The following is a 15,008-nucleotide window of genomic DNA, read 5'->3' as shown; positions in this document are numbered from 1 at the left end:
CCCTCCTTGATCCTAACGAGATTGTACACTCCTCTCAAATCAAGTTTAGAAAAGACCGTAGCTCCCTTGAGGCAGTCAAAGAGTTCCGTAATGAGCGGAATAGGGTAAGTATTCTTAATGGTAAGATGATTAAGACCCCTATAATCGATGCATGGTCTTAACTCACCACCCTTTTTCTTCACAAAGAAGAAGTCAGCTACTGCAGGAGAGCAGGATTTGCGGATGATCCCCTGCGACAGAGCATCAGCAACATACTCCTCCAAAGCACAATTCTCCGCAACAGACAGTGGGTAAACCCGGCCCCGAGGAGGAATGGCTCCGGGTTGCAGGTCTATGGCACAATCGTAAGACCAGTGAGGAACTCACAGTACTCCTCTGGCAATTGAGATACAGAAGAAGTGCACAGGACTTTAAATGGTTTCCCAAGACAAGTGGAAATACATTGCCGAGACCATGACAAAATTTCGGACCTACGCCAGTCAAGACTGGGATTGTGCTTTTGGAGCCAGGGATAACCCAGAACACCTGGAAAATGAGGAGAGTTTATCACCTGGAACTGGAGGTTTCAAAATGTAGAGCCCTAACAGTCATGGATAACGGAGCGGTTTCGTGAGCAACAATTGCAGGCTGAAGGGGTCTGCCATCAATGGCCTCAATAGCAAGCGGAACGGACTGAGGCATTACAGGAATGGAGGGCTGTGATACAAAAGCACTGTCAATGAAATAGCCCGCAGCACCGGAGTCAGCAAGAGCCTGGGTGACTATGAAGGAGTCAACCCAGGAAAGTACAACCGTGACCAAAGGTTTCTCCTTTAGCGGTTCCGGGGACAAGGATATTCCACCCAAGGTCTGCCCTCGCCAGGACCTTAGGTGCCAGCGTTTCCCAGCCGTGTAGGACAAGACTTTAAAAAGGTGACCCTGTAATCCACAATAGAGGCAGAGCACCTCCATCCTCCTGAAGACCCTCTCTGCCTCGGAGAGACGCATGATTCCCAACTGCATCGGCTCAGCAGTACCTGGTGACTCGGGACCAGGAGGCATGGGAGGAGAGGGAGGCATGGGAGGGATTGAAATCGTAGGAGACAACTGGACAGGCGGCTTCCGCAAGCGCTCCTTAAAAGAGGGCCTCTCACCGAGTCTGATGTCAATTAGGATTAAAAAAAAAGACACCAAAGCCTCGAGATCCTCTGGTAAATCTCTGGCGGCAACTTAGTCTTTAATCGCATCAGAGAGCCCATGAAGCAAGGCGGCAAAAAGGGCTTCATTCTTCCAACCTACCTCTGCGGCAAGCGTACGGAACTCAATGGCATACTGAGCAACAGATCTCGTACCTTGCTGAATGAACATAAATCGTTTGGCAGCAGAGGAGGAGCGAGCCGGAACTTCAAATACCCTTTGAAAAGAGGCCACAAATTCAGAGTAATTAGAAATCACAGGTTTATTAGTCTTCCACAAAGGATTAGCCCAAGCAAGAGCTGTGTCAGAGAGAGTTAACGAGATGAGAAATCCCACCTTAGCTCTGTCAGAGGGAAACACCTGAGGTAACATCTCAAAGTAAATGCCCACCTGGTCCAAAAACCCTCTGCACTGATTAGGAACGCCTCCATATCGCTGAGATAGAGGTGCAGGACCAGACATGCTCCTGGTAGGACTAGGTGCAGCAGCGGAAACATGAGCAGTCATAACTTGTGGGACACAATGATCAAAATGTGCGATGCGAGTCAGAAGGGTTTGCAGGGCTAGGGCAAATTGATCCAAGCGGTGATCCTGTTCATCCATCCTGGAAATGATGGTGGGTTAAGGTGGATTATTAGCACCATCAGGATTCAGTGCCCTTGCGTAATGTCATGGTACCAGGAATCAGACGTAAAATGCTAAAATAATCACACCTTTATTAAAAACAAAAATTAAAGGGACAGTCTAGGCCAAAATAAACTTTCATGATTCAGATAGAGCATGTAATTTTAAACAATTTTCCAATTTACTTTTATCACCAATTTTGCTTTGTTCTCTTGCTATTCTTAGTTGAAAGCTTAACCTAGGAGGTTCATATGCTAATTTCTTAGACCTTGAAGCCCACCTCTTTCAGATTGCATTTTAACAGTTTTTCACCACTAGAGGGTGTTAGTTCACGTATTTCATATAGATAACACTGTGCTCGTGCACGAGAAGTTATCTGGGAGCAGGTACTGATTGGCTAGACTGCAAGTCTGTCAAAAGAACTGAAAAAAGGGGCAGTTTGCAGAGGCTTAGATACAAGATAATCACAGAGGTTAAAAGTATATTATTATAAATGTGTTAGTTATGCAAAACTGGGAAATGGGTTAAAAAATTCTGGTGTAGACTGTCCCTTTAATAGAGTCCAAAAGCAAAACGACAAGCCAGGAGTCAAAACCAGTGCTGGTAGTCAGACGAGCCGGGTCAGGAGCCAAAGCGAGTAGTCAGACGAGCCAGAGTCAGGAACAAGCCAGGGATCAGGAACCAGAAGGGACGACAACCAAGCCAGGTAATACACAGGAACTGGAACACAGGAACTCACAAAGAAGTCTGAGCAAATCAAGAGCAAAAGCATACTGAACAGAGGCCCTTTAAATAATAAGTGATGACATAATTCTGGGACTGCAACCTGTCTCACACTGATGATGTTTATCAGTTTGGCCATAAGAGGGCGCCTAGGTGAGAGAGCAGCGTTACACACTATGCAGCAGATTCAGTGAGAGAGGTGAGTAAAATGGCACCCAGCAGCAAATAGCAAACAAAGCAGGGTGAAACCCTTACAGGAGAAAAGAAACCTGCCTGGCATTATTCCTGCTCGGGGGCTGCTCCTTCATGTTAACTTGGAGTCAGGGACCGACTTCTTGATCTGCATGTTCTGGACTGGGTCCAGACATGTTTGAGGAAGGGTTTCTCTAAGATTTCTTTTAACAAAAGAAACGAAATGACCTACTGTCCCCTCCCCTTTTGCAGAGTCTCCCTTTCCGCCAGTGACTGTCAAAATGATGGATTCTAAGCCTGGACCAAACAAGGTTTTACCCTTAAAGTTTAATGTGAGCAATCTAGACTTAGAAACCATATCTGCCAACCAGGACTTCAACCAAAATGCACTACTAGCAAATACCGCAAAACAGGTGGTATTAGTGTTGATGGGTAAAATGCGGATAATTGCATAACAGATAAATAAGTTAGCTGTCTTGAGAGCCTGGATGCAATCCTGAGTTTCCTTTAAAGGAGACTCAACGGTAATCAATTGCGAAAATGAATCACACCAAAGGGCTGCAGCACCTGCCACAGCAGCGATGCTAACTGCTGGTTGGAAAAGAAGACCTCATAGCAGGAATGCTTTCCTAAGATATCCTTCCAGTTTCCTATCCATTGGATCTTTAATGGAAGTGCTATCCTCTAGAGGAATGTTGATTCTCTTAGCTAGGGTAGAAATAGCTCCGTCTCCCTTAGGGACGGTGTTCCACAAATCCTAATCCTCCTTGTCAGACTCCCTGAGGGAATCTGAGTATCATAGTTTGCCCTCCATACAAGACATGAATTAGTCATCAGAAGCTTGCAAATGTCTAGACAAAAACTTACCAACTGAATTGCGGGTTCTAGATTCAGAGGAAAATGTTAAGCTTTCCTTTTGTGCTTACCTGCTGGTGGCAGAACTCCCAGAGCAGCAGACACTGCAGATTGCAGTTTAGATGTCAAATATGGGGCAAGGAAGTCATGACACCCTGAAGTATAGGGTTAGGCGTGCATACAACAGTATTCTGCGAGTTAGAACTCTCCAATAGAGACTGTGGGAGTAAAGCAATGGAGCATACTGCATTATCCTGAGTACTAGGACACGCTACCCGAGGTTGAGGAATCAGGACAGGGGATAATGAAGTATTTTGAGGGCTAGAACTGGAGTGAGACTGGAGAACTGTAGTTAAACATGAACTGCAAAGCTCAGCCGGTGGACACACAAATTTCACCTTGCAGAATCAAGAATCATCACCGTTTCCCCTTCAGTCAAATAAAGTATCATGTTCAACATACCCAGGTTGTTCCATTTCACTCCAAATACTCACAGTGCCAGTAAATAATAGACAAATACTCCATTAGGGACAAAACTATTCCTCCTGATAAGGGAGTTGTACATAAAATAAAAAAAGTGTACCATGTCAGATTATCAGTAAAGACTACCTGGAGTCACTCCTAAAGCACCAGAGAGTCTATTACACCCTCCTAGAGAAAAGTGACAGGATGTCCCAGCACTCACTCTGTGTGTTGATCGAACGCTGAGCTAATGCCACCAATCTTGTCTCACGGCGGGGAAGATTGTTTACTCCCAAAGGCTGCGAGACGCAGAGTAATGGTGTCCCTCTTGAAAGCCCACTCGCTAAATATGCACTAAAAAAACAAAACCGTCTGAAGAGCTTCGGTAACATTTTCATACCAGAGTGCACACAGTGATTTGCTTAGGGCAATACCCAAGACAGAGAATAAAGCAAGTGATGGTGTCTGTGTTCATACACACTGTGCCTGCAAAACTATCCATTGAGGGTTGTTTGTATTTAATTGTATGCAGAGCACCTACCTCCTAGACAAGGCAAATAACTACTGGGAAGGACAGGAATTAGGAGGGATAGTTGTAGCTCTGGTTGGGGTGTCTGCCTCCTCCTGGTGGCCAGATGATGTATTCCCATATGTAAGAATGGAAAGACTGCTTTTACAAGAGGGAATAAAACATTGAAAGGTTTTAGACCAGGTATGTAGGACAAAACATGGTGCATGAGGAGATTAATTCCCAAACAGTATCTTTTACACCTTTAATGTGACCTATAAACTGTGCAACTCAATTGAAAAACAAACTGAAATCTTTTAGGTAAAGGGAAATAAAAATAAAAAACTAAAATAATATGGTTGCATAAGTGTGAACACCCTTAAACTAATACTTTATTGAAGCACCTTTTAATTTTATTACAGCATTTTGGGTATGAATTTTTCAGCATGGCACATCTTGACTTGGCAAGATTTGCCCACTCTTTTTTGCAAAAACACTCTAAATATGTCAGAATGCGAGGGCATCTCCTGTGCACAGCCCTCTTCAGATCACCCCACAGATTTTTAATTGGATTCAGGTCTGGGCTCTGGCTGGACCATCCCAAAACTTTAATCTTCTTCTGGTAAAGCCATTCCTTTGTTGATTTGGATGTATGCTTTGGGTCGTTGTCATGCTGAAAGATGAAGTTCCTCTTCATGTTCATCTTTCTAGCAGAAGCCTGAAAGTTTTGTGCCAATATTGTCTGGTATTTGGAACTGTTCATTATTCCCTCTACCTTGACTAAGGCCCCAGTTCCAGCTGAAGAAAAACAGCCCCAAAGCATGATGCTGACACCACCAAGCTTCACTGTGGGTATGGTGTTTTTTTGGTGATATGCAGTGTTGTTTTTGCGTCAAACATATCTTTTGGAATTATGGCCAAAAAGTTCAAATTTGGTTTCATCAGACCAGAACACCTTTTGCAACATGCTTCTGGGAAACATCAGATGTGTTTCTGCAAAATGTAGCCGCGCTTGGATGTTTTTTTTTTTGTAAGAAAAGGCTTCCGTCTTGCCACTCTACCACATAGCTCAGACATATGAAGAATACGGGTGATTGTTGTCACATGTACCACACAGCCAGTACTTGACAAATATTCCTGCAGCTCCTTTAATGTTGCTGTAGGCCTCGTGGCAGCCTCCCAGACCAGATCAGGGGTCTCTTACTGCTGGGCGTTCCAGACATTACTACACTATGTGGCGCCTTGTCTCTTTTTTTCTTTATTAGGCTTTATTTGACAGATGTCTATATGAGGTTGCCTGGAGATCCCACAGCGATTTGGAGCACTCCTCTTGGACTTGCTTGATGACGGCAAGCACTTAGGCATCATAGATGATGATACCTTTGAATATCTCCACGTGAAACACCCAGTTGTCCCAATATTCCATCACCTCCCCAAGGTCCATAAGTCCTTGGAGGAAGTAAAAGGGCGCTAAATAGTTTCTGGCATAGGATCTCTTTTTGAGAACCTTTCTAATAGCTGGAATCCCTATTACAACCCCTCGTTTACAAGTTACCCTCATTCCTGAGAGACACTAAACATCTCCTCAGGTTGATCATACTTGGAATTCGATTATGGGTTGGCTTACTATTGATGTGGTCGGACTATACTCAGTCATTCCACACAATAGAGGATTAGAAGCCACTAATCATATGCTAGACAAATTCAGTAATTACTCTGTTAAATTGAAGAAATACATCCTAAGAGTGTTGGACTTTTTACTAACACACAACTATTTTGAATTCTCAGGAATTGTTTACCTACAACTACGAGGTACAGCAATGGGTGCCAAATTTACCCCAGCCTATGCCAACATCTTCATTGGCTGGTGGGAGCACCTACACCTACATGCTGACAACAACCCTTTTCTAGCATCTATTATCAGCTATAAGCTATATATAGATAACCTGCTGATCGTATGGTCTGGCTTTCAGGATGATAGTGTATCATTTGTTAGCTATCTCAACAATAATGAAGTTGGATCGAGTTTCACTTCATTTTTTGATAAAATTACAACACCCTAATCTTGATGTAATTTTGAAAGGACTCCCTGATGAAAATAGAGTGAGCATATTTCTGTATGTAAAACCAATTGCATCTAACACCTTTCTACACGCGAAAAGCAGTCATCCTAAACATACTAGCTATGGGATAGCTAAAGGTCAGTTCTTAAGACTGCGAAGGAACTGTTCGGAGGATGACAGCTTCTTGTGTGAATGCAAAGGATTGACTTAAACATTTTTGGAATGAAGTTACAACAAAAATGTTGCTACCAAAGCAGCCAATGATGTAGCCCAGAAAGAACTTGAAGATAAAAGCAGGGCCAAGAAAGCTAGGGACAAGCCAACTTTTGCGACTACCTACAGCTCCCAATATTACTCAGTTTGTAAAATCTTACGCAAGAATTTGCCAATACTCTTGGCAGATGACAATCTGAAGGAGGAGTTTAGAGATGGTTGCTTTTGCATCCCCAGACGCAATGTAACAATTGGGAACCAAGTGTCTCCCTCAATGCTCATCAAACCGAAAAATAAGAGTAGTTGGTTGAAACATAAAGGGCACTTTAAGAGTGGGAACAGTACTTGGAAGGCCTTCGGCCATGTTTCAGTGGGCAAAACCTTTCAATCTTTGACTACACAGAGGGTGTATATTCACACCCCCAATGCACCAACTGTAGGTCTACTTACATCATCAACATGATTACCTGCAGTAAATGTGTTTGTATAGAAGAGAGAAATAGAAAAAGGGGCATAATATGGCACACTTGTGTGGAGATAATCAATACAATAAGTGAATGTGTGGAGTGGAGTGATTTAAAACTTAACTTTTATGAAATTCCAATATAAAAGGAAGGTGGAATTCTCCACTACTAAAATTGAACAAAATAAAATAAAACAGTGTCAAAGTTACAATTGACACACACACTCCTCTCAGAAATCAGTGCAGTGATCAATCTGTACCAATTACCAGTTCCCCTAGCAAAATACTATTAGTGCTATTTGTCTACAGACTTCCTTGTAGTATCGATATATTAAACTAGATAATCACTGTACAATCATATTCAATTGTTGGAAAGAAAAATGCCACATAGTGCGTCCTGCACAATGGTGTGGTTTCTTTAAGGTCACAATGTTTAATGTCAAACCGGATAATCTGGCAGCTACAGTTCCCTGTTAGTAATTGGTTCCGAAAAAGCTACTATTTCCATAAGTGTAACATATAAGTCAGATATCAAGATTGTGACTATTAACAGTGAACAGTGTTACAAAGCTAGCAGGTAGAATGAATTTAGCTTCAGTTTTAAGAAACTGTGGGCTACTTTAATCGGTACTGGATGGGTAGAATAGCCTTACCGTAGTGAGTACAAGGACTTGCCTAGGATAAATGGGCTATAGCAAGACCGAGCTCACCTAGGAATGACCAGACCCAAAACTATATACCAAAATTAATGTTAGAGCAATTAAAAACTAACCAGCAGCACAGAGGGTGCATTTAAATGAGGGGGCACACAACATTTGCCCATTATAGACTCCAAATTTGTTCCTTCTTCTGATGTAACCTATCACACAGTAATGAAGTAGCTGATGACACCATTTGAATGTTATTATATAGTTATAATGTTATTATATAGGAACAGTCATACTAATCTATGACCCCCTATCCCACAATAGCCCTACCACTGCTTAAACAGGAGTATTTGAGTTGCATTATGATAATTACATAACTCACATTGTTGATGGTGAGACAATGTCACTATAGACTATATGTTCATCTCTGACCAAAAACAATGGAATGACTATTATTGGAGTTCCTAATCCACTAATTCCTATAGGCACTATGAAAATCACTGCCTCAGAAATTCACTGTACATCTAACTTCAATATCTTGTAAATTGTTGTTGCGGATTCCCTTCCGATTTAATCAACAGAGGGCGTATTAAATAAGGAAGCAGATAACAATTGCCCACTCCAAACGTTTATCTGCTCTTTTCTATGATGGGATTTTTCACACAGTAGTGATACACGATATGTAATGACTTACATTTATCCTGTAAAGGGTCCTATTAAAATAACATTTACCAGCCAGTACAAGATAAGTTTATGATCTGGAATGATTCATACACTGTACTATAGAGACCAAATGATTGCGCTCAATAAGGACAGTCACCCTTATAATCATTTTGTGAGAATATGTATAAAAAAAGTAGATGACACCATCAGGATGTCACTACTTAGGAGCAGGTATACTAGTCCATTCACCCTATTCTATTAGAGTTCTATCACTACTCAGATAGGAGTAAATGATCAAGTTACATTAAGATAACTGCATTACTCACATTGCTGACAGTGAGATAGTGTCACTATGGATTATAAAATTATGAATGACTACTAATGGAGTTTCTGATCTACTGATCCTTACAGACATTACTAACATTGCAACTGTAGCAATTTATTATACATTGAATTTGTAATACTTTGTGTATTTGTGATACAGATCAATTTACATGAATCGCAACACATCTTACTTCTATCTGTGAAGTCAAATTATCGCTACTTTAGAATGGGATTGCTAAACCTCAGTTATAAATAGGACGTTCAATGAAACCATATCTGTATATGATATTTATTTACCATCTAACTGATGATTACTTAACTCACTCCGATCTGACATTCGCCTACTTCTATTTTTTGACAGCGTTCGTATGTACACGCTGCAAGTATGAGAAGCGATTCTATTGGATTACGGGGGTACACACCCACGCCCCACCCCTCTTCTAACTAGTCATTACAATGATGACGATAATTTGTCATCCAGACACTATAACTTGTAAAGACAATGCTGATTGGTTGACTTTAATAAGCTTAAATGAAATCGGCCACAGGATTGGCCAATGATCCTTTAAATACTTTGTGTGGCGGTAGATCCGGGCGCCTCCGAAAAAGCAGTTGCAAAACGCGCGTCAGGCGTTCGCACTGCTCCTCTCTACCAGTTCTCATTTTCTAGCTTAATTGTTGGCCTTTAAGGCAATTGTTCTACCATAGACTCCTATGATTTGGGTTATTTTTAGCTTCAGCTTAAACTGTCGGCCTCAATAGTAATTGCTCTAACATTAATTTTGGTATATAGTTTTGGGTCTGGTCATTCCTAGGTGAGCTCGGTCTTGCTATAGCCCATTTATCCTAGGCCAGTCCTTGTACTCACTACGGTAAGGCTATTCTACCCATCCAGTAACGATTAAAGTAGCCCACAGTTTCTTAAACCTGAAGCTAAATTCATTCTACCTGCTAGCTTTATAACACTGTTCACTATTAATAATAACAATCTTGATATCTGACTTGTATGTTATACTTATGGAAATAGTAGCTTTTTCGGAACCAATTACTAACAAGGAACTGTAGCTGCCAGATTATCTGGTTTGACATTAAACATTGTGACCTTAAAGAAAACACACCATTGTGCAGGACGCACTATGTGGCATTTTTCTTTCCAACAATTGAATATGATTGAATTGAACAGTGATTACCTAGTTTGATATATCGATAATACAAGGAAGTCTGTAGACAAAAAGCACTAATAGTATTTTGCTAGGGGAACTGGTAATCGGTACAGATTGATCACTGCACCGATTTCTGAGAGGAGTGTGTGTGTCAATTGTAACTGACACGGTTTTATTTTATTTTGTTCAATTTTAGTAGTGGAGAATTCCATCTTCCTTTTATATTGGAATTTCATAAAAGTTAAGTTTTAAATCACTCCACACATTCACTTATTGTATTGATTATCTCCCCACAAGTGTGCCATATTATGCCCCTTTTTCTATTTCTCTGTTCTATACAAACGAGCATAAGGCACTGCCTACCCAAACGCTCAGGTTTATACTGGGTAGGATAGTGGAGATAATCCACATAAACCCCCCCCCCCTTTATTCCCTAGGGACTTTAGGGAAACCCTTCCCTGCAGTAAATGTGACAAGCAATACGTGGGGCGTACCTCTCGTGAGGCAAGAGAGAGGATACGAGCCCACCTCAATGATATTCAGCGGGGCCACATAACAAAATTTTTGAAGGCCACTGTGGTTGAGGAACACTATAAAGACGTAAAAGACTTTTCATGGACGGTCATAGACCAAATCCATAAAAAGGCGAGAGGAGGAGACAGATCCAGGGACCTCCTTAGAAAAGAGGTCTTTTGGATCTTTACTCTGGGGACCAGACAACCCTCAGGCCTAAACATTGAAACAGACCTGATTAATCACTGGTAATATAAGTCATTTTGACTATTATCATGCCTGTACAGGTAGAATTGCAGTAGTATTTGGATATGCTGGTAATTATGATAGACTAGAATTTACATCATAACAATACATCTATTTCTGGCAGATATAGCAAACTTAGCCATATACAGTATATATTTATATTTCAAATTTTAAATTTAAATTTATTGGCTTTCCATTCATTCATTCTTCCATTAATTTATTATTATATTATATTTTTTTAATTATATATCCAAATGACTACTATTACCCACATGTACCCGCCACCATCTCAGAACATAAGTTTGATCTTAAATATAAGCAGTGCTTGGAATCCATCAATGATATATCCTATCTAAATTTCTTTGGTCTCAGGTTTATCCTCAACGCACATAGTTATTATTTAGCATTATTAGGGCATTCTATGTGTATCAATCCTAATCCCTCATATCAGAGTAGTTGAGCATAATACTTTACACTATGGCATATAGCCATTACGATAGGAATACATTTTGATTGTAAATAGAGGTTCCCTAATTTACATTAAGTGGGTTTGTCTCCCTCTAGCACAGCCATTGGCTGCCACAAGGAGGCCTTAGCATCCAATAACTAGTGAGGAAGGCCTTTATTAATCCAGGTAGCATTACAGGGCATTACTCAGTCTATGATTAAGGCTAAGACAGACGCCCCACAGCCTCCACACCGGCCTCCCTTCATAGCCATTTTAGTTGCCTTTGCTGTATTTTACTGACCAATTTTATAATTGTTTGAATACATGGTCCTATTTTGCTTTGAGTATATATATATATATATATATATATATATATATATATATATATATATATATATATGTGTGTGTATGAAGAACAGGAAAAACCTCTATAACCAAGGATAGATCCAGAGAGGATATATATATATATGTGTGTGTGTGTGTGTGTGTGTGTGTGTATATATATATATATATATATATATATATATGTGTGTATGTATATTATATATATATATATATATATATATATAGAGAAAGCAAAAGAATGCACTCTCAGGACTTTTAAAAAAAAAACCAATTTAATGGAACGTTTTCGGGGTTCACAACCCCTTCATCAGCATGCAAAACAAACAAAATTCAACTCATTTATAGTGTTACATATCAATTACATCATATCAACCTTAGTGTCTCTCCAAAGGAAAAGTGCGCCAATTTTTCGAGTTTGGAACGCATATTGCGTTCCACAGTGCTATCCGGAACCGGAAGTTGTATTACCTCACTTCCGGTTTACGGATTCAACGAACCAAACATGAAAATAATAATGAAGTAGTGTACTCTGCAATTTCAAACGTGTTAAAGTAACATACTAATTTGTGGGACTTATTGTGGCAAAAATGTGCCGCATTTATAATAAGTGCCAAGAAAATTTGTGATAGAAATACGTTGACAAATGTTGCTACATCCGGTCGGCATAGAAACGGTAACTATGGTAATCATATACAATTCTGAGTACCAAAAGATGCCAAAATTTATAATAGTATGTCAGCTGAATGAAGCAACAACTTTCATAGTGTCAAAGAAATAGCGTGCACTCAAATTCTATACAATCATATTGTATGTATAAAGAATGATTAAAAATAAGATAGTTAAAAATAAAAAACTAAAAATTAAAAATTGAACCTTATGGCAGTACCATTAATTGGAATGGCAAGATACAAATGTAATGTTGCAAATATGATTGCTATGGCTTGCAGTGTATCGCCAGTATATTGCAACAGAGTGGCATTAAACATGTGTATCATGAATATCAAATTAAAGCAATATTCAGAAGGATGAATATATATAGCAGTGTTATAGGACTTTGTTATTGTGTCTTAAGGGCACAATTTTCACTTGAATTAAGCCTTGGCCATTAAGGGGTTATAGCTTGCAATGGCCAAAATGTGAATATTTGTACCAACTATCAAATGGGGCGGATTTTATTAACCTTATTTGAGAATTCTAGCCCCAAGTATAATTGCAAAAAAAACAGGGATATTTGAGAAAAGGTAATAAAGATAAGGATCATGGACATATATGGCTCATACAGATACTATCCATCTCTGGAACTTATCCAGGTGGATGTGACTTTTAAGTGTCCGTTTTTTGGACTGGTGGTGCATGTGAAGAAAGTGGGTAATGGCTCTTGGCGGACCAGGCTTCCCCAGAGAAGGTGGAGACAGATGTCCCCCCTAAACCATGCCGTTAGGCGCACAACACTTGCCCCTACAACTAGGGGAAAATGAAATGTGTGCCAAAACGGAGCCACCATGTCCACCTGGCATACCCCAAGTATGTAGCACCCCAGTTGTTAATCACATTATGCTCTTAAAGTAAAGTTAGAACTGAGATACGAACATTTGAATCTCTACATAGTATCACACTCACTAATGACACCCAAGAGAACTGGTTATCAAAAATTAAATTACAAATTGACAAATACCAGAGTGATTTAATCACATTTAAAAATAAAAAACTAGAGACTGTCAATAGTGATTACACGCAGGGAAAAGTGTACAAATGGCTGACCAACACACAGGGGAATCAGGCCAGGAGGAGACACAGAACCAGACGGGTACACTTTGACACGGTAGATACGAGTGGTGAAGATTCCACCGACACCGATAGGAACCCCTCTGGCACTGCGTTTACGCCACCTGGTCAACATAGGCATCAGGATCAATTCTCCTCACATGAACCCAGATCACACTCAACCCCTAGTCATTTTTTAGGGGTAACAACACGGTCTCGGGGAGGGGGAGGCACTACAGACCCCATATCAGGCGGGCGGGGTATCAGACACAGACCCCCCAGACGACCGGACATAATAGTCAATTTGAGCACACATGCCTTGACTGATAATGAACGTAAAGTTCTTAATAAAGGCCTATCTTTTGTGCCGAGCACTTTAGTCTCTGAATTTGACCTTAAACTAGACCTTTACAAATTAAACAGATCCCTTAAGATTAAAGAACTCTTTCAAAACAAGGATTCGTCTGTACAGAAGTCCCAAATTGAACTTAAATGTAATGTACCCAGCTCTTTTGAACCAAGCAATAGCAGTCCAAGCACCAAAACATTTTTGAGGTTGATAACACAGGACTTGGATACAGAAAGAAAAGATACATTATGGAAACATAATCTCTCAAGAGATGAATTGAAGGCTATTAAAACTCTCCAGAATGACTCCTCTATAGTCATAAGGCCCGCCGATAAGGGCGGGGCCATTGTCCTTTTAGATTACAGTGATTATAGAGAGGACATCCTGAAGCAATTATCAGACACCCAGACATATAAATTGCTAACTTCTGACCCCACTATACAATTTAAAATACAACTTGACAAATTGATTGAATTGGGATTTGAACATGGGCACATAACTGAGCACATTCGTGACTTTTGCATCACCACATACCCCAAGATACCCATTTTATATTCAATCCCCAAAATCCATAAAACATTAGACCACCCACCGGGCCGTCCTATTGTGTCAGCCAGGGAGTCACTCACCCAACCTATAGCACAATATGTGGACATACTCTTACAGCCAGTGGTGAAGGAAACACGGTCTTACGTTATGGATACGAATGATTTCATTCGTAAAATACGGACTGTTGACATCCAGCCAGATGATTTACTCGTCACTCTGGATGTCAACAGTCTGTATACCATCATACCTCATCTTGACGGACTTAAGGCTATACAGGAACACCTCACGGGTAACCCCCTTTATGAGGGTCCCCCAGTAGGATTTCTATTGTCCCTCATTGAATTCTGTCTGTTCAAAAACTATTTTCGGTTCGAAAACAGTTATTATTTGCAAACTGCTGGCACAGCCATGGGTTCCTCCATGGCCCCCTTGTACGCCAATATTTACATGTCACAATTTGAAAACATGTACCTGTGGAATACGCTGAATGTATCTATTATCTGTTATTACAGATATATAGATGACATTTTCTTGGTGTGGCGAGGGGGCCTGGAGGAACTCCACAAATGGCTTGATGTGTTTAATAACACGACTAACAACGTCAAGTTTAAGATGACAGCCAATACTTCATCCATTCATTTCTTAGACTTGACAGTTTTCAAGGATTCTAACCATTTAGGAACCACATTGTATCATAAACCTACCGACCGCAACTCTA

At 40.4% G+C, this 15,008-nt stretch overlaps 1 protein-coding gene across 1 annotated transcript in view; it reads right to left on the bottom strand.

Moving 5' to 3' along the window:
• Positions 1 to 15,008, bottom strand: part of GPATCH8 (G-patch domain containing 8) — a gene marked incomplete at its 5' end in the record, with an annotated part of 245,482 nt that overhangs the window by 98,088 nt on the left and 132,386 nt on the right.

This window comes from Bombina bombina, chromosome 1 (assembly GCF_027579735.1).
Source record: "Bombina bombina isolate aBomBom1 chromosome 1, aBomBom1.pri, whole genome shotgun sequence".
Classification (NCBI taxonomy): Eukaryota; Metazoa; Chordata; class Amphibia; order Anura; family Bombinatoridae; genus Bombina; species Bombina bombina.
This window is presented reverse-complemented; position numbering and strand designations above follow the sequence as displayed.